The sequence below is a fragment of the Phyllobates terribilis genome, unplaced genomic scaffold (assembly GCF_046119375.1).
Source record: "Phyllobates terribilis strain yellow unplaced genomic scaffold, ASM4611937v1 Scaffold_2__4_contigs__length_985480577, whole genome shotgun sequence".
In the NCBI taxonomy this organism is placed as follows: Eukaryota; Metazoa; Chordata; class Amphibia; order Anura; family Dendrobatidae; genus Phyllobates; species Phyllobates terribilis.
In genome coordinates, this window is record NW_027362762.1 from 797,545,590 (window position 1) to 797,566,789 (window position 21,200).

At 42.0% G+C, this 21,200-nt stretch overlaps 1 protein-coding gene across 12 annotated transcripts in view; it reads right to left on the reverse strand.

Moving 5' to 3' along the window:
* MAP7D2 (MAP7 domain containing 2) overlaps positions 1-21,200 on the reverse strand; it is a 138,528-nt gene that overhangs the window by 98,134 nt on the left and 19,194 nt on the right. For 9 of the 12 annotated variants that reach the window (XM_073667491.1, XM_073667489.1, XM_073667483.1 and 6 more), the window contains exon 1: positions 3,238-3,317. The exons of the other annotated variants lie outside the window; for them this stretch is intronic. The gene's annotated coding sequence lies outside the window, so the exon portion shown is untranslated. Of the gene's footprint in view, positions 1-3,237; positions 3,318-21,200 lie in introns of those variants that run through there. 12 annotated transcript variants of the gene reach the window in all.

Here is a 21,200-nt window from a genome sequence, read left to right on the forward strand (position 1 = left end):
ATCTAAAACAAAAAAACAGGTAGGGAGCAGTTATGGCAGATGAAGTTTTGCAGAAACAGACATAACTTAACAACTAAAGAAAAATGTCTAAAATTCCAAGTTATTACAGTGTCTTGCGAAAGTATTCACCCCCTTGGCTTTTTACCTATTTTGTTACATTACAACTTGTGTTTAAATATTTTCGTAATTCGATTTGTGTGTGATGCATCAGCACTAAATAGTCAAAGATGGTGAAGTGAGAAAAATATAGTCATAAATTAAATTTTTGGGATCGAATAACTAAAAATTGGCCTGTGCATATGTATTCACTCCTTTTGCGATGAAGCCCCTAAAAATTTCTGGTGTAAGCAATTACCTTCATAAGTCACATGCTTAGTGAAAGGAAGTCCACGTATGTGCAATCTAAGTGTCACATGGTCTGTCAGTATATACACACCTTTTCTGAAAGGTTCCAACACCATTAAGCTAGAGGCATCACTAACCAAACAACACCATGAAGACCAAGGAGATCTCCAAACAAGTGAGGGACAAAGCTGTTGAGAAGTACAAGTCATGTTTGGGTTTTAAAAAAAAATATCCCAAGGGACACTATAAAATTCATTATCATCAAATGGAAAGAACATGGTACCACAACAAACCTGCCAAGAGAGGGTCACCCACCAAAACTCTCAGCCAGGGCAAGGAGGGCAATAATCAGGGAGCCAGCACTGAGATCAAAGGTAAACACCCTAAAGGAGCTGCAGAGTTCCCAACCACAGACTTGAGTATTTGTCCATACGACCACAATAAGCCGTATGCACCACAGAGGTGGCCTTTATGGAAGAGTGGGCAGAAAAAAGCCTTTAATTACACACGAAAATTGAAAGGCTCATTTTGAATTTGCCAAAAGACATGTGGGAGACTCCCCAAATGTATGGAGGAAGGTGCTGTGGTCAGATGAGACCAAAATTGAACTTTTTGGCCACCAAGGTAAACGCTATGTCTGGCATCAAACCAACACAGCTCATCACCCCAAGAACACCATCCCCACAGTGAAACATGGTGGTGGCAGCATCATGTTGTAGGGATGTTTTTCAGCAGCAGGTACAGGGAAAATGGTCCAAGTCAAGGGGAAGATGGATGGTGTGAAATATAGGGATATTCTTGAGCAAAACCTGTTTCAGTCTGTCAGTGATTGGAGTCTGGGACGAAGGTTAATCTTCCAACAAGACAATGATAAAAGCATACTGCTAAAGCAACACTCGAGTGGTTTAAGGGGAAACGTGTAAATATTTTGGAGTGGCATTGTCAAAGCCCAGACCTTAATTCAATTGAGAATCTGTGGTCACTCAGACTTGAAGATTGCTGTTCACCAGAGGAAATCATCTAACTTGAAGGAGTTGGAGCAGTTTTACCTTGAGGAATGGCTAAAAATCCCAGTGGCAAGATGTGGAAAGCTCATAGAGAATTATCCAAAGTGAATTGCAACTGTAATTGCCACAAAAGGAGGCTCTACAAAAGTACTGACTTTAGGTGGTTGAATAGTTATGCACATTGAAGTTTAATTATTTTGTCTTACTTGTTTGCTTCACAATAAAAAGAAAACCAAATGTTCACAGTTGTAGGCATGTTCTTTACATGAACTGATGCAAACCCTTAAAAAAAAAAAAATAATGAAATTCCAGGTTTTGAGGTAGCAAAACATGCCAAAGGGTGGGGAGGGGTGAATATTTTCGCAAGGCACTGTATACCAGTGCGATGTTTTAAGTAATTTGCAAACTGCATTCACCTTATTGACCGCATATTATGTCGTAATAAAACTCTATGGTTGTACATAAGATTTCTATGTGGATGAGGCCTACATGATTCAACTCTAGTAAGTCCCAGTCTGCGGCAGCACAGAATATGAACGCCACTCCAGATCTATTACCTCACATTTCATCTGTGTACACACGGTAAGGAAAACATGAAGCCAAGAACAATGCAATTATCCAGCTATGTATAATTTGTTGTCTGGTTTTCCTTACAAGCCTTCTCCCCTCCAGACAGCTGCCGCTCAGCCGCTGACAGGTCTGCACTCGCTCTCCATTGCAATGAGACAACACCAAACACTAAGTGCTCACTAGTATGCATCATCATTTTCCATGTGTTCTCCTAGAAGTCACAGAAGCCAGCTACTGTTTCTATCTATGGTAGTTGATTTTTTAAGAGAGGCTGCAGAACTACAAATCCCAACAAGCAGAGCTGGAAAGGTGGATTGTTCTGCTGCAGGGTAACTCAACAGACCCAAATCCCATGATTGCGAATACTTGTGCTGATCTATGTATAAATCATCAGCTGGACGACAACATGCATCAGTTTTGCCTCAAAATTCATCCTGTAGCATGATGTCCAGCTTCTCAAAGTTAAGGTGGCCATGTGCCAACAACCATCGGCCAAACAAATCCTCAAGACCCTTCAATACATATGCACACTCAAATCAGCTAATCGTGCATGTGTCCTCAACAGGGCGGGTGTTGATTATTTTCTGATAACAAAAGATCAGGCATATTAAGTTTCAAAGGCCCAATCACGCCTCACCATCCCCCCATCTGCCATTGGTGGAGAGCTGTGATACCATCATACACATTAGATGGTTCATTGGTCTGGGTACATGATTTGTAGTGACCAGGTAATCCCACAGGTAATCTTCTGCCCGGCACCCCCTATACTTAGTGTCCAGCCATAGCGCCATCTAGAGGCATTGACTGGTCAGTGCGTTCCCATAGGCAGTGACCAGTCAGCACAGAAACAAAACAAGTATGGTAATATAGCCATCAGTGAAGGAGTTATTTAGAGCTTTTTTTCAGCCATATTTGTACAAATGAACGTCGCTCATTTACTGACTTCAAAGAGGAAAAAACATTACTCTCCATAGAGTAATTAGCATGTAACAACTCCAGCATAGAAGCTCGGCAATATGTCATACACTGCTCCGCAGATCTACTCCACCGGATTTATGATGGAAAATTTCATTTTTACTTACAAACAGGAAATAATGGGATTAATTTTATATATAACCTGCACAAGCAGACAATGCAAGATGGAAAAGGGCACAGAGACTTTGTAATCAGATATTCCAGGAGATAGATAGATAGATAGATAGATAGATAGATAGATAGATAGATAGATAGATAGATAGATAGATAGATAGATAGATAGATAGATAGATAGATAGATAGATAGATAGATAGATAGATAGATAGGCTGAGTGCTCACCTTCCTGATGTTTTCCTACCTCTGGCACAAAAGGAATTTGAAAGTGTAGACAGAATAAGGACGGCTTAGCAATCCTGCTCTCCTCTGCTATTGGCGCTGCATGCCCTAACCCATCTTCTTCCGTAACCTTGGAAACCAATTGAGCAAATGCTAACCTCATTCAAACATGTCTGCTGCCTGCCAGACTGTTAAAGGGAATGTCAGCACAAGGCACATGCTGCTAACAGAAATAATAGCTACAACATACCGGCAAGGGGTTTTGTTATGATATTCTGCTATCAGCTATGCATATAGGTGTACCCCTGTGGATATTTAAAGGAATTATTAGTTCTTAAAAAGGACTTACATTAGGACAGAATAAGATATATATTATTATAAATACTTTTAGTAGAGATCCATCATCTGAGATGCCATAGACAATGCTGTCGTAGAAGTCGCCACTAAGCTGCCTGGGGAAGATTTACTGCCAGGCAAGATGGCAACCCCAAACATAGTCAACCAACAATATAAATATTCTGAAGCAGCCATTTCAGAGCCCAAATCTTAAACCAAACGGATGCTATATGGATGACAAATCAGCTTTTTTCTGGATGAAAAATTCGATTATTTTATTCATGCGCTTGTATGAACTTGGACTTAGCCTGGCTGCAGACGAGCGTGTGAATAATCGTCCGCGCTTCATTAAAAAAAACTTGGACTATTTCCATCTAATTTTCATCCGTGTGCCTGTTGTTTTTTGTCTGTGTGACATTCGTGTGCGATTTAATACAATTTCCTAGATTAATAACAAACATATCCCTAAAAATCAGATGACCTACAAATGTTCTGTGTGGGATCCAAATTTCTGTTTCTAAGCACCCATAGACTTGAATGGAGGAGTTTCATCAGAGACCCGGAAGAGAGTAGTGAATGCTGCCATTTTTTTTTTCACGACAGAGAGAAGAAAATCGCTCCGTGTGCCATCTGATCAAACACTGAGAAGCACACCGCCAATGTATACACTCATTACATGAGCCCTCTTAGTGTACCACTTTGCTAGAGGACAAGGTAAAGTAATTTCTAGTATTAACTGAGAAGTCCTCATTTTAGGTGTAAGAATTAGTAGCATATTGGGTTTTCTTATCTAAGGGGTTACTCAAGGAGACTAATACTGTAAAGTGCACTAGGAAACTAATTTAGTGTAGAAGAAACCGTAGCTCTTCGAGACATGCCTGCTTTAATGTGTGCTATAAATTTTCAGTACATCTATATAAATCACTCTATAGACAGGTCAAAAAGTTGCAGTAATGTGGCTGATCTCATTAAAATGGGGCTTAGGCCAAATTCACACATCCGTGTGTTGCTGTCAGAGTATGGATTGTGATGCACGGACCACTCGCGGATCTCCTGACTCAGACTTGACAGCCTCCATATATGCCTCATGAGGCTGGTGGGTTTGGGCCGGGAGGCAGGTACTACAGAGAAAGTGTCTCTGCCCAACCTTCTGCTGAGCAGTGGGGGACATTGATGGCCTACCCAAAGAATAAACAATGTCTTAAAATATCACTGAAACCCCTTTAACTTCAATATCCCCCAATATATATAGGTAAAGCCAAAAAAGAGATATGTGGTTTTAATAATCTTCCCAAATGAAGAGTGCATACCGCATTATTTTTCCTGATCAAATGACAGAAGCACCATTGTGTTCAATGGAGGTTGTTGGGGTCTGCTACATGACTAATCAGGCATTGACATGATTTTTGTTTTTCCCTTCATATAAGGCCACGTACACATGTTGAGTATTTGGTGAGTTTTTTTACCTCAGTATTTGTAAGCCAAAATCAGGAGTGGAACAATCAGAGGAAAAGTATAATAGAAACACGTCACCACTTCTGTATTCATCACCCACTCCTGGTTTTGGCTTGAGGTAAAAAACTAACCAAATACTGAACGTGTGCACGTGGCCTAATGAGACAGAAACATTGAAATGCTAGTGCATGTCTAAACCCTAGCTCTCCATGCACTTCTTTTAACCAAGAGGACCCAAGGAAAGGACTATGGCAGCACCATGTAGATGAACTTTTTAAAAAGGGTCTTTACTATAATGAACACTTCAGCTTTTATCTACCACTAACATATCACTTCAATTTACAAGCCAAAGGATGTATTACACCAGGTCATAAATTGAAGAGATTGTATTCAAATTTCTCAAAATGAATGTAAGGGATGCTGTCATAAAGGCAAATTGACAGCAATCCATAAAAATATATATGCTTCGTTAAAGACAATTTACGTTCTGTACTCCAAATTATCCAGTCAAGTATGATGCCCTCTATGCATAAAGCTAAAAATTAGGACCATGAAAATGTGCTGTCAGCTTCAGGTATCTGCCCACTATTAAGGAGTGCAAGGTGAAGCAGGGTGAGGCTCGGGCGTATGTGCCTCTTGGCATAGTTCCGACTATAGGAATTTCTTTTTGGTACACATTAACTATTATACTGTAACAAGTAAGAGAAAGTAATACGCAACGTAAAAGTGTAATATTGGTTTCAAGAAGGACACTGCAGATAAAGTGAATGGACACAAAAGGAACCACACAGAAATCAGTCGGATAAGCAGTATATTACACTCGGCTGGCACTAGAATATGTAGCAAACAGCGGATAATATTTTACATTGTAATTCTTAATGTCTGGTGCTATATTTTTTAATCTATAGTTGTTAATATATAGCTATGATATATTAAAAATCAAGAGACCACCATTATGAGTATTATAACTTCACAAGGATTTTACAGCACGGTGGGCACTGTACCGCATTAGTAAATGCCCATGTATAAAGAATGCAGCAGTTTAAGGTGACCTTTGTGCTCTGGTCTGTGGTTACTCTTTAAAGGGAATCTGTCAGTAGGATCAACCCGCCTAAGCTGTCTATATGTCATGTAGGTCATAGGAAGCTGCATAAAATGATACATTGACAGCTGTGATCCGATGTCTTATTCCAGAGAAACTCGCATTTTTTCATATTTTGTAAAGGAGCTGTTAAGATCTACGGACCAGGCATAGACATCTCTGAGAATCCGTCTCCAAAGCTTATTGTAAATGAAAAGGGGAGTTACCAGTGTGAGACAAGTTGATCAGGAGAGCAGACTGTCAGTTTTTACATGTCTCACACTGGTGACTCCCCCTTTTATTAAAAATAATCTCTAGAGGCAGATTCTCATGCAGATCAGTGTTCAGCCCATAGTCCTGAACAGCTCAGAAAAAACGTGGATTTCTCTGGAATAAGACACTGAATTACAGATATCAAGGTATCATTTTATTCAGCTTCCTATGAACTACATGCTCATATAGATGGCTTTGGAGGGTTGATCATACTGACAGGTTCCCTTTAAAGTATACCTATACTATGTTTTTTAATATGTCGCAGGGCCTGCAGATCAGCAGAGATCTGGGTCCTGATATCCCACTTATCACTCAAAAGTACTGGCACACGACTTATTCCTTCCAATGACCATACTAAAGGACCAGGGGGCACTCATTACAGGTGGAGAAAGGTGATTCCGACAGATAAATAGGAAAGGGTTCTTTACAGTTAAAGTAGTCAGACTGTGGAATGCCGACCACTAGACGTAGTGATGGCAGACACTATAACAGCTCTTAAAAAAGGGCTGGATGATTTCCTCAGTACACATAACATTGTGGGTTATAGGTAATTTAGTTATAAAATGTATAATTGGTGGAGAAAGGTTGAACTTGATGGAGCTAGGTCTTTTTCCAATCTATGTAACTCCTAACCCTTTTCATGTACGCGCTGCTCAGGAAGAAAGTTCTGCTCCTGCACGAGTGCATACACAGCGGTGTTCTGGTACAATGTAATCTGGGTTTTTTAGCCATACACATTAGATAGCAGTCAGCAGAGCAAGCTTTTGACTGATAGCCATAGTCTCGTGTATGGCCAGATATATGGTAAATGACTGGACAATTTACCAGAGAGTAATGTACATGCCGCAACATCTCACTGTAGACAGAATCAAACTAATACCCAGATTACATTGTACCAAAATGATGAGAACAGAACACAATGAAGATGGAAAGGAAGGGCCGATGATACAAAGCATACCACATCATCTGTTGTGGAGGCAGTGTTATGGCATGGGCATGTATGGCTGCCAGTGGAACGATTCAGTCATCTGACCTCACCAGGAATGAGCATGATTTACAATAGCCCCTATTCAGTCTCTCAAGAGAACAAAATTCTAACTACAGTATAAGCATTGACTGACCAAATAGGAGTTTCCTGTTGTCCATTTACTTTTGAGCCAGCAAAAATGGGAGTAATATGTAAAAATGTCTGTATTTCCTAACCAGTAAATGTGGAAATTTTATTAATATGCAAATGTAGCACCCTGAGGATTCGGCTGCTACAGGGGTATTGCACCTCAACCCAGAGGTGTGATATTCCACTCCCGGGTAAGGATGGAGTGTGGAACTGAGCTCGGTAGGCTGCATGCACTACACACATCCCATTTCCGAGGAACAGGCCGACGGTACTCCCACTTAGAAATGTGCAGGTACGACCGAGTCTGTTCCTGGCTGGAGTGGGAGGGGGGTGGTACATCCCAAGTAGTGTAGGGGCAGATAGGGGGAGCAGCCTGGGTAAAGATAGGAGCTCATTGGGTGCTGGTCACCTGAGCTCACACATAGAGGGTGTATATAAGGTGGGCACCATCAGAGAACAGGGTCAGTCAGTCTGTCAGCTTTTGCAGAGGAGTCACAGGAAGAGGAGAAGAGAGACCCAGAGAGAGAGAGGAGAAAGAAAGAGAGACCCAGAGGGGGAAGCAGAAGAGAGGACTCTAAGATCCCAAATTAAAACAACGGGTGAAGAGCCGGCATTAGGGTACCGGAACCCAAGCTGGTGGGGGCAAAAACACACCCCAGCCAGAGACCGGAGGCCGTGGGCAGCGTCTGCCACGGCCACCCACCACATCCACCACGAAGGCATACCACGTGGAGGGTCAGGGAACCCAAGGCCAAGGGTCACCCAACAGAAGGCCCGAGGGAGCTGGACCTGGGTGGATCAATAGTGGGGACGGCCAGAGAAAGGACAGAAGGAGAGCTCAGGGTCACGCTCCGGACTCGCTTGGGGGTTGGCTGGATCCAGAACCTGGTGGACGCAGCACGGCTCGGGAGGTCACTTGAAGCTGGAGTGACCGGAACATCAGCAGTGAGTAAATACCCTAAACTGCACAACCCGACTCTGTCTTCCTTTAACATCTATGCTGCACCACCACAACCTCCATCCTCTGCACCTGACCCCCTGAGGCTATACCCCACCCGTTGGGGGTTATACCATCAAAAGCTGCACCTACACCATCAGCCTCAGCGGACCCTGCTGCAGCGGCGGCCATAGTGACCGCAATACAACGGGTGGCGTAGTCGACAATAAAGAACTTAATAACATCTGTAGGACTGCCACATACAACTGAGTTTGACACCCTGGGCACGGACCGGGTCACAGCCACTCGGAAGACTACAACTCCCATCTGATCCGGCTCCGGATATTCCCCCTAAAGAATATGGCCCAGGGGGCGCGTCACAAATATTCTCTTCAGAGAAGAAGAGGACTGGATCTTTACTGCGGTAGCAACCCTAAAAGTCAATATCGACCTTTTAATGAGCTCTTGAAAGGGTCCATATTGACTTTTAGGATTTCTACCCCCAGTATATGGCACTAGAGGTCCAGTCCACACTGAAGAGGATATTTGCAGATTTACATTCCCAGGGGATCACTGCATGACCTATAAGCCTCCTTATCTTGGCACATTCCACAAGGAGAAAAGCTCCTACTTACACCCCATGATTGTATAAACTCTTTTGAATTAAAAGGGAATCTATCATGTAAAATAACACTATTAACCTGCAGATCTGAGGTTAATCTGCAAGTTAATAGTGTTCTGACACGGTGCGGCGCCTGCAATGAGAACCCCGCTGCTGGGAGGAAATAAACTTAATTCCCCCTGGCATCGATCAGCTTCCAGTCATAGGGGTGGCACCGGTAGTAGCGTTCTCAGTGGAGCGAATGCTGAAGGAGGGTGGTGGTGGGGGTATGAAGCTCATTTCCTCCCTGCAGCGGGGCTCTCAGTGCAGGTGCCGCATGGTGTCAGAATTCTATTAACCTGCAGGTTAATAGCGTTACTTTACATGACAGGTTTCCTTGAAAGGTGTTAGTCATTTTAGAATTACTTTCCCAAGTGTCCTTGAAACAGCAATATAAGAGATACTAAGGGAAGAGTCGGACGGCCGTGAAACTCAGATGAGGATCGCAACGCACTGGTCATCGGCCCTCCCGACCCGAGCATCACAGCTGCATAGAAATACATGTTGTCACGGTCCTTTTGTGAGAGCTGACAGCCAGTCTAAGCATTGCGTAGCGATCCTTGTCTGAGTTACATAGACTTCTGACTCTTCCCTTATATATAGTCATTACTGGTTCAGTGCCGTTGTCCTTGTCTGAGAAGTGCTGCTCCCTTATTTAGCGCAGTCTTCTCCCCTATCTGCATGGCAATCCGGACTGAAATTTTATAGCTTAACAGAGGGACACATTACCAAACCCCTTTATCAGCGACGTCTACAGGATACAATCTAGTGCTGTGCACAGTGTTATTTTCCTCTCCCCACTAAAATGATATTGGAGATTATTATACTTATTTTATTTTTTTAATCATGCCCAGCGAATATGAGAAACCAGGGGACAATAATGATCCATTGGAGAAAAACTGTGTCTTTGCTTTGTGGTTATCAAAATATCAGTCTTGCAGTGTTTATTTTATAGGTGTAAAAATAAATAAATAAATAAATAAAAATTTGCACTGCAAATTTATCTTCATCCATACAATGAAGCAGCCTGTAAAACGTTGGTACTACCATAGCTGTCCCGGTTTTTACTTGTGTACTTTACTAGAATGCCGGCATTGTTATTTATCGTATGTAAACATTTTCAGATCTCAGATCCTTTACATGTCTTATGGGCACTGAGCTAATTAGCTTCAGGGCTCGTTGTATACAAATCCTGTAGAATTCTGTCCAGTCATGCTTTGGACACTATGATCATACGTCTCATTTCAAGGAAACTGGGGACCAGAGAAACTTCAGCACAGAGCAAGAGTTTATTTTCCAAAATTTTTTCGATACTGTTAGGTCCAGAAATATTTGGACAGTGACCTAATCTTTGTGATTTGGGCTCTGCAGGCCACTATTTTTATTTAAAATGAAACAACTGAGATGCAATTGAAGTGGAGACTTTCAGGTTTAATTAAAGGGGTTGAACAAAAATTGCAACCATTTTTTCTACAAAGTCTCCTCATTTCAGGGTCTCAAAAGTAATTGGACTAATTAAGTATTAACAAAGTATTAAAAATGAGCATTTTATTTATTTATGGTAGAGAATCCTTTGCAGGCAATGACTGCCTGAAGTCTGAAAACCATGGACGTCACCAAACGCTGGGTTTCTTCCTTTGTGATGTTGGTCAGGCCTTTACTGCAGCTGACTTCAGCAGTTTGTTTGTGGGCACGTGCGGTCTGCAGGCATAAATATAGTCTATGGCCCCAGTTGGCGCATATGTCCAGATCCCATTTTGCTGGGGGTTCGGACGTATGCACCGACGGGACCAGCGAACGCGTTCCTAAACATAATGTGAAAGCACCCTAACATTGGTTCGAGTGTGATCAGATGTTTTGTCAGATTGCAGTCGGTCTGAAAGTACAGTCGTTTCCTCGAGCCCTTGGAATAAGTCATCAATATTAGATAAGTCATCAATATTAGATTAGTGTGGGTCCTAGAAACCCCACCGATCAGATGTCCTGAATGCTTGTGCAATGCGATGTTAGTTGCAGTGCTAAACTGCACAGTTCCATCAACTGTCTAGGAGTTGCTGACGATCAGGACTGCAGATCCCCCACTTTCTAAATTCCTAAATTTAGATCATCAATATAAAAATAATGGAACAACCCTTTAAACTATTAAACTCAAAAGTACATTTGACACTTCTATTATTTTTATATCTTTGTTCCTTACCAATCATGAGATATTTAAGATCCTGTCCATCTCTGCATTGCCATTTTATAGAAACAAAAATATGGAATTAATAATGCAGATATAATTGGGACCTTAAATATCTTAGACCTGATGAGACTACTGTACTAACTAATCTTTATTAGCCTGACTGACAGCTCCCCATTGTCCCTCCCTGCTGTGGCTGTTAAAATCTCACACTGGCTAGTACAAATCCCAGCTGTCAGTCAGGCTGGGTGTGTGGAGATTTAAGGATCTCATAATTCTAAATGTATTCACTCCTTAACTGGATTTATTATGATATCACGATTATACAGTGATCCTAACATGGATTGTCAAAGTAAGTACGAGATCTATTCTGGCGAATAAATGCAACAGCACATCCAGAGTGTAGGCACTTTATTGTAATCCGGTGTACAGTTAAGTCTTGGGAACAGAAAGGGCAGAAGAGTTGTGCCCATGCCATTCACAGCAGTTGCCGGCTAGTATACACAGCTAAGCACCTGCTGTGTGTTTTGGGATTTAAAATTTAAAGTTATGTTTTAGAGATGACCCAATTCCATTTTAACTCCTTCAGCAGCCTGTAAAAGAGGATGATTAATTAAACCCAACTAAAAAAGTGATTTTAGTCCAAAATACATGCATTTAAAAAAAAAAAACACAAAAAATGCCACCCAAAAAGCTGTCCATATCCTCTGACCCTCTGCCTCCAGGTAGAATTGTTTTTTTTTTTTTTTAAGTTTTGAATTTTTTCCCGCTCCTTTTTTCAAGAGCCATACGTTTTTTTTTCCCATTGATATAGTCGTATGAGTGCTTGTCCTTTGCGAGAAAAGTTGTAGTTTGGAATGACACCATCCATTTTATCAAATAATGTTCGGAAAATATAAAACAGAAACATTTCCAAGTGAGTGGAAAAAAATCAAAACATTCCACCATTGTTTTTTAGGTTTTGTTTTTAACAGTATTCATTGTATGGTAAAAATTACCTGGAAAGAGGATTCTCCAGGTCAGTGCAATTAGAGTGATACCAAACTTGCATAACTTCACAAACTTGGGATTTTCCGTTTTTGCATTTTTTTGCTCCCCTTGTTCCCAGAGCCATAGCGTTTTTATTTTTTGGTCAATATGGCCGAGTGAGGGCTCATTTTTTGCGGGATAAGTTGTACTTTTGAACGAAATTACTGGTTTTACCATATTGTGTACGGGAAAACGGGAAAAAAATTCCGAGTGCGATGAAATTGCAAAAAAAAGTGCAATACTGCAGTTTTTTTTTTTTTTTACCACGTTCACTGAATGCTAAAACTGACCTGCCATTATTATTCTCCAGGTCATTATGAGTTCATCGACACCAAACATGTAGAGATTCTTTTTTATTTAAGTGGTGAAAAAAAAATCCCAAATTTGCTTAAAAAAAAAAAAAATGGTGCCATTTTCCAAGACCTGTAGTGTCTCCATTTTTCAGGATCTGGGGCCGGGTGAGGGCCTATTTTTTGCGCGACGAGCTCAAGTTTTTATTGATACCATTTTGGGGTAGATACGATGTTTTGATCGCCCGTTATTCATTGTATTGCAATGTTGCAGCAACCAAAAAAATGTAATTCTGGCGTTTAGAATTTTTTTCTCGTTACGCCGTTAACCAATCGGATTCATCCTTTTTTTATATTGATAGATCGGGCGATTCTGAACGCAGCGATACCAAACATGTGTATCTGTTTTTTTTTTTTTAATTATTTTATTTTGAATGGGGCGAAAGGGAGGTGATTTAAACTTTTATCATTTAATTTTTTAAAAACATTTTTTTTTTCACTTTTTGCATGCTTCTATAGTCTCCATAGGAGACTAGAAGCAGCACTTGTCTAATCGCCTCTGCTACATAGAGGTGATGAGCAGATCAGCTTTATGTAGCAGAAATGCTCCTGTGCTATGAGCGCCGACCACTAGGTAGCGCTCATAGCGATCAGCGCATGACAACCACTGGGATCTGCTCCAGACCCAGGGTTGTCATGCCCACCCATCAGTGACCCGCGATCACGTGACGGGGTCAGTGACGTGCTTCCGGCGTGGCGATGTTAAATGCCGCTGTCAGAGATTAACAGCGGCATTTAACATGTTAACAGCCGCGGGTGGATCGCGATTCTACCCGTGGCTGTTGCGGACACATGTCAGCTGTAAGAATCAGCTGACATGTGCCCGGTTCAGTGTGGGCTCAGCGCTGGAGTAGGGGGTGACAGCCTGGTGCGTACTAATTCGCCCCAGGCTGTAAAGTGGTTAAGTGGTAAAAAAAAAAAAATTGGTTGTCATTTTTTGAGACTTGTTTTTATTTTTCCATTGACGGAGTGAAGTGAGGGCTTTTTTCCAGCTAACTAGTTTATTGATACGAATTTGGAGTACTTGTGTTTTTTCGGTCACCACACCTCCCTTAAAAAAAAAAAAATAAAAAAAATGTAACATTACAACTGACTTTTTCCATATGGGTTAATTTTATGGTTTCATAGTCCAGACTTTTCAGATGTGACCATATCAAATAGTAACTATTGCTACGTCATTTTGTTCTAAGATGTTAAAGCAAACCTGTCACATTCTTGATGCCTCCCATACTGCCCCCAGTACCAGATAAGCAATGAAATCAGCCTCCCCAAGATGGTACTGTAAGACCAAGTGAGGCATCAAGGACATGACACACTCCCTTTAAACATGTCTGCACTTTGTATTGTGAAATCGAATGATTCGCTTTAAGAGACTCTTCACTATATAGATTTACCCTATATACAAGGCCTAGGTCATTAGCTGAGCAGAATAACGTTAGAATGTCAAAAATTATGATGGCTTCAGGCAAGTTCAGTGTCAAAATACAAATATTCAGCACGAATGTCAAAAGAAAGCATTCCAAAAACCAGTCCATTCCCAGTTGTCTCCACCTACCCGGCACAGAGACGTGTGTCTAGCAGATAGTAAGTAACACAGCACATGATGTAACACCCACTTCAGATTATCCACAGAAAACAATTAAGAGCTATTAAGTGTTTCACTGACAAACACCCTGCCATTGTTATTTCTTATTCTACATTTAAAGTATGTACACCTACACACCACACCCTAAAAAAGAGACTGTCACAAAAAACTGGGGGCAGATTTAATTTTTAAAATATGCCAACATTTTTGCTATGTATAGGAGTTTTAGACACTTTTTGAGTGCCGACACACAAGGGGGTTTGGCTTAGAGGGAAAGGGGATGTAGTTTGACATGCACCAAATAGTAATAAAAAAGACGCTGGCCCATATAGTCCAATTATAGATATCTAATTATAATATAGTAATAATAAATCTGCCACATTGGAAAGTTTGTTGTCTGATGCACCAATGCAATCTCTCCGCTTATTTTTCACAGGTCTTATACACATGCCTGTACTGGTTCAATCTTTGGTTTTCATGAATAGAACATATTACCAAAAACACTGTATAGGGTTATTTTTTTTTTCTGTCCAAAAAAGAAGAAAAACATTTGAACAAAAATACATAGATAAAAAAAAACGACATCCATTTTTGATCCATATGCCATCCTAGTGCTATCCATTTTTTACTGTTTAATGCAGGGGTGGGGAACCTCAGGCAGGCGAGCCATTTATGGCCCTCGGGCAGATTCCCGGGACCGCAGAGCTTGGTCCGTCAACTGTATTTTGACTTCCGCTGGCCCTTTAATTTCTTCATGCTCTGTGAGCACGCACACATGGTGTTCACTACTGAATGCTGAGGCATGTGCCAGCGTCAGGATGTGGGAGGAATTAGCATGCAATTTGAACGGCCCCTGAAGGATGGTATAAATATCCAAATGGCCCTTGGCAGAAAAAAAGCTACCCATCCCTGGGTTTAATGGATATAAGTTTTTATTATTTATTTTAAGATTTTTTTTGCACAAGAATATTGGATGCTGCATTGGTAGACACATGGACCAAAAATAGATGCAGATCAGATCCAGCACACTGATGAAAAAAACAGTGTTTTCTTGTATGCAAAAATAAAATCTGAAAAAAAAAAAAAAAACAAAAAAAAAAAAACAGCAGACAGACAAAAGGGACGTCTGAATGAGGTCCAGGAATGAAATTACAGCCAAATTGCATCCAGCTGCAATGACATACTGATAATCTGCATAATTCACACAGCAACAAACCACATTGCAAAAAGATTACTGCACTGTGTGACCTTACCCAAGAGTATGTGCTCACACAGAATATTACCAAAATACCATAGCAAACTCACTGTGGATTTCATGGCAGAAAGTTTGGTTAAGGCTATGTGCCCACGATGCAGAAATGCTCTGGATTTTTCCTGAGCGTTTCTGCATCTCCCTGGCAGAGAAAACGCATGCGGATTGTACATGTGGATTGTACATGCGGATTGAACATGCGTTTTTCCTGCCAGGGACATGTGGATGTGAAGCGTTCTTCACATGCATTTCCGCATGCGGGTTGACAAGCGCTTTCCAAGCAATTTTAGCATCACTTGGAAAGTGCTTGACAACTTGGTCACACTATATAAATCCATTAAACCGGCATGGATTTATATAGTGTGACCATTAAAGAATGGTAAAAAATAAAAAATAACTAATAAATATTATACTTATGTTCTGATGGCCCCCGGTGTCCTTATCCGATCCGTCCGATGTCCCCGGTGTTCTAAGAGGACCTGCCATGACGTCATTTAGTCATGTGACAGGTCACGCGACCGCAGACGTCAGCGGTCGCGTGACCCGTCACATGACTAAATGACGTCATGGCAGGTCCTTTTAGACCATCGCGAGCTGCCGGCAAGCCAGGACGGATCGGATAAGGACACCGGGGGCCATCAGAAGGTGAGTATAATGTATATTTTTTATTTTATTCTTTTTTTTTTTACAGGTACTATGGTACCCGGGTCTGGAGGAGAGTCTCCTCTTCCCCAAACCAGGGTACCATCCGCACATTGAACTGCATGATATCCGCATGTGCACATGTAGTGATGCGGATGTCATGCGGTCCAATGGAAGTCAATGGCGTTGAAAACGGCGCGATTCTGCATAATAATTGGTAGTGCTGCGGATTTTTCCGCAATGATAATCCGCAGCGGAAATTTCCACAGCATGTGCACAGCACATGCGGATTATCATTGGGGAAATGGCAGGCCTTCTAGCAAGCGTTTTTTAAGCGTTTCTGCAGCAGAATTGCCGCTGCGAAAACGCTAAAAAAAACGCATAGTGGGCACGCAGCCTAAGTCACTCATTTTGCATCACACAGGGTTCAGTTTGTAGTGACATCTGCAGTATGACTTCAAATCTACAAAATCAGCAGCGTCTGGCAATCACACAGCAAATATTCTCTGCATATAAAAGTTTTTGAAAACTTCATTCACAAATGTTCCTACTGTAACACGCAGTGGATTTTTCCCATCTGTACACTCGAAGTACAATCCACATATTCTAAAGCGTTAGGCCTCATTCAGATAGTGATTTTTCTGGCACACAAAAACCGATCCAATTTTCATCAGTGCTTTTGATCTGATTTCCATCAGTGTGTCAGGTTTTACCATCTGGGATCTCCTTGTATGAAAAATAAATTAAAATAGCAAAGCTCCTCCTAACATTATAATATTAACCATGGATGATTGTGTGCAGTCATGGAGTCTTCACAGACCCATAAACCTGTATGGGTAATGCTGATCCATGAAACCCTACATGTCACCGTGAGTTTTTTTGAGGACACACAATCCGCAAAAAAACACTAACATGAGAACTGTCCCAAAAGCCCCAATACGTATGAGTCCTATCCATCAAAACACAGACAGAAGCTGTACAGGAAAGTCCCGTACGGGCAGTGACAGAACTAATGAAACTCCACCCATTGGTGGTGGGTGACCTGTCTTCACCTCTTCCAAATGAAAGAAATTAATGTTAAAATTTCAGCTGCTGCAGAAAACTTAAAACGTTCCTAAAATTTCTCTGTAAAAGTTTTTTTGCTGGAATGCATTTTCTCTTATTAAAGTTAATTTGGTAATAATAAACACAAAGAACAAGGGGAAAATGTTGGCATCGACTATAAGTTCACGAGAGACCACACTATTCACTTTAAGGGGTTTTCCCACGAACAAAAGTTCATTTTAAAACTTGTGGTATGTTCCATACACGGTCAGACACAGACATCTCCTGGGCAGGGGAGGAAGCAAAAGAGTATACAGACATTACATATCCCTTTAAAAGAAACATCTTGAAATGTCCTAAGTTTGCAAATTTAGCAACTATTGGAGTTTTTACACCATTCCTGGACAGTTTTGCCAAAGTGGATGCAGCTGGGACGTGAATGGTTTGTGGCAAAGTCTGCCAGGAAAATTTTTCAATATTTATTCACTAGTGGCATAAATTAGCAAAGAAATGGACTCCAGTCTCCTAAATCATTAAGTGCTGTGCGCCTCTTAATGAATTAGGCACATTTTACTCCAGCGGCGCTGGAAAATAATAACACCTATACAGACCTCAGGGGCCGACGCCGTTACAGGGGTGTAGACACTCGCTCTCCCAGGGATGAGAGATGATTATGTCACACAATAACTGCGGCTAATCAGAGCTGGCATAAAGAAGTTGTCCAGTACTTTTGATAAATGCCCCAATGTATTTACCTTGGGCCCATAAGTGTTTTTGTAATTACCTTGCTGTGTCTTTATGGCCTGTGAGCGGCGCTATTGCTGGCTACTCACAGGCATCGGCGTGACCCCAGCTGCAGACGGCTTTTTCTTCCGCTGATGTCACGTCAAGGGAGACGTGACATCAGTGACGTGGTGGATGCAGGGTTGCCCCGCACATCACACCCAGCATCCACCGCGTGCTTGAGGAGAGGGAAAGGGAAATGGGAAAATAAATGAGGAGAGGGAAAGCGCGCGGTGGATGCTGGGTGTGATGCGCAGGGTAACCCCGCCCATCACTCATCGTGGAACGCAGCACCGAGTCACGCCCAGCTGCAGCCGGAACTTGACGCGACATCAGCGGATGTCAGAGCCGGCTGCAGCCGGGGGTCACGTGATGCCTGTGAGCGGCCAGTGATAGCACCTCTCACAGGCCATAAACACACAGCAAAGTAATTACAGAAACACTTATGGGCCCAAGGTAAATACATTGGGGCATTGATCAAATGTATTGGACAACTCCTTTAACTTTCCACGCCTTCGGACGAATCACATACATCTGGAGGAAGTGAGAGACCAGCAGCATAACAATGTCACTCGATCCATTCCCCGGGAAAGCCAGTGCCAACAACGCTGGAATGGCACCGGAGGCGAGAATAGCTGTTATCTTACAAGGGAGAAACATAACAAATGAGAAGGGGTTCTTTAAGTAGTGGACAACCTCTTTAATAAATCTGACCCTTAGGCCTTTACACCACTTAGGGTTTGACTTATCCCAAACACACATGTAAGAGTGGTGGACTGTACCCTCACGTTTCTACCCCTGAAGACAACAATCGCGTTATGGAAAACATGTAATGCGAAGTGTGAACTATGTCCTGCGGTTCTTAGTGTGTGTTGTGATATAAACTGCGATACGATAATGTATAGTGCATTAGTAATGTAGAGGTAATGCATAAGTGTAAAATGTATAATGTGGATAGTGTAGGATAAGACATAGATAGTGACATTAGGGTATAGTATAGGATGTAGATAGTTGACTGTAAAATAGTGTTTGGTAGGGAAGTTCTACCCAGCAACAGACAGCAGGGTAAGTGATAGTTAAGAGTTGGGACTAGCCCACAGTGGGAGGGGCTAGTGCCAGGGATAGCAGAATAACACCTATCTGACTATCATGACTTTGAGTTTGGAGAGTGACAAGCATTCAATGCTGCCAAGGGGTAATCCACAACTAGAAGAGACTGGAGCAAGAAATAGCGAGATCCTAAAGAGAGTTACTGAAGAGACAGAGACCTTCTAGAAGGCGTTATTGAATAAGACACCGAGTCACAAGAAAGCCGAGAGCTTGCTAGTGCTAGAGGTAACCGAAAGAGGACTGAAAGCCTGGGACTAGTATGGGTCCTGAGCGATAAATCCAGGACATCCATTTTGACAGGACACTGAGCGAGCAGAGAGAAACTTGCTGATCAGGACTGTGGCCTAGAAGCTGGGTTGTGGCGACGTCGATACTAAACAGATAAGCGGCAGAGCCCTGGAGTAGCCTACAGAAGGATACAGTGGGAATGTAAAGGCTTCTTACTGTGAAAGAAACTGTGTACCCACGATCCCTTGTACATAACCCTTATCAAGTTTAGTAAAGTCGCCCATGTTTGAATGGAAGTCTCCTTCATTAATCTGTAGAATTTGTTTTCTTGGCCAGCCATCACCATAGGCTAAAGGCCGTCGGTACGGGCACAAGGCCCTCACAACACCAACACACAAGCCAGGACCCATCTTTTCCTGTAAAATGCAAGAGCGACATGGAGCCGCAGCTCGACCATAGCTACTGCCCTCCGGCACTTTACACACATCCATGATACAAGGGCTGTTCTAACATTGGAAGATCTGGCCTGACCACCGAGTCATCCGACCGGAGCAAATTGCTTCACATATACCTATATATACACACACACACACACCTATGAAGCAGTTCTCAGGTTAGGAGACACGGAAATCGGGTCGAGTCTTCTCATGCAACAGCCCGCGTTTCACAGATGTGTAAAAAGCTTTTTTTTTTGCTGGAAATTTGTGCCCAAATTTTGGTGCATTGTATGGCATAGTAATCCACACCTTTTCACTAAAAGCTCTTTTCCCTAGCAATGGACACACAATGGCCAGACAAGGCATGGAAGGCATCACATTAAATGTGGTACTAGTCATGAAGGAGAGTTTTCCTGAAGCTACATGTAGCACAATTGTGCTGCCCTGTGTCCACTGAGCAGCTGACAGACAATTTGTTTGGTAACAGTCAGTAAAATGTGAGAATTACCATAATTTAGAAGCTCATTGGAGGATTCAGAAGGAAGCACTAAACTTTTAGTATCCATTTTGCATGAGATTTAATGTGAATATGAAGTAAAGTGTTTACAAACTGAACGTCGAAGAAGATATGACATTTAGCTCCCGGCAATCTAATCTGTTTTCCCAGAAATCTACCAGCGTCAGTGTTATCCAGTTGTGGAATTTTTCTCCCTCAAACAATTGTGCATCCAAGCATTAATGTCACGCCTGAGTGCCGTGGAGGAGACACGTAATGCCACTTCCTAATATGACAGGTCGGACAACACGCTACCAATATCTGTATGTGAGTAAAGGTAAATTGTAGATGTAAAGGTAATAGAGTAGTGGAATGTGGCAATGACAAGAAATGGTCATTATCAGAAGCCCAGTTGAATTCGGCACTGAAAATATAAATATCTCGCTTTATGGGGTTGTCAACTACTTTTATACTGATGACCTTATGCCTGGGTTAGGTCCTCAATGTCAGATCGGTGATGGTCCGACACTCCCACCAATCAGCTGTTACAAGCACTATTGGCAGCTGGCAGTGTATAGAACAGAACAGCACTGCTCGGCACACTGTTCAGTGTACTGGGTACTGCAGATCGGCTCCCATCTGATATGGATGACCCATTCTTAGGAAAGGTCATCAATATAAAAAGTTGTGAACAACCTCCAGAAGTTGACCACAATTACAAAAAACGTGGCTGCTTTTTTTTTTTTCCTTCAAAATCAGTGGCACATTTGTCCATGGGTTGTGTCTGGTACTGCATCTTGGCTCCATTAAAGTGAATTTGTGTGATTGGCAATACCAGACATAAACCTGTGGGAAGGTGTGGCACTGTTTATGGAAAGTTGCTATGTTTTACCAATCCCGGACAAACCCTTTTTTAATACTGCTTTTTAAACAGGACCTGTCACCAGATCAAAAGTGGTCTTTTTTGC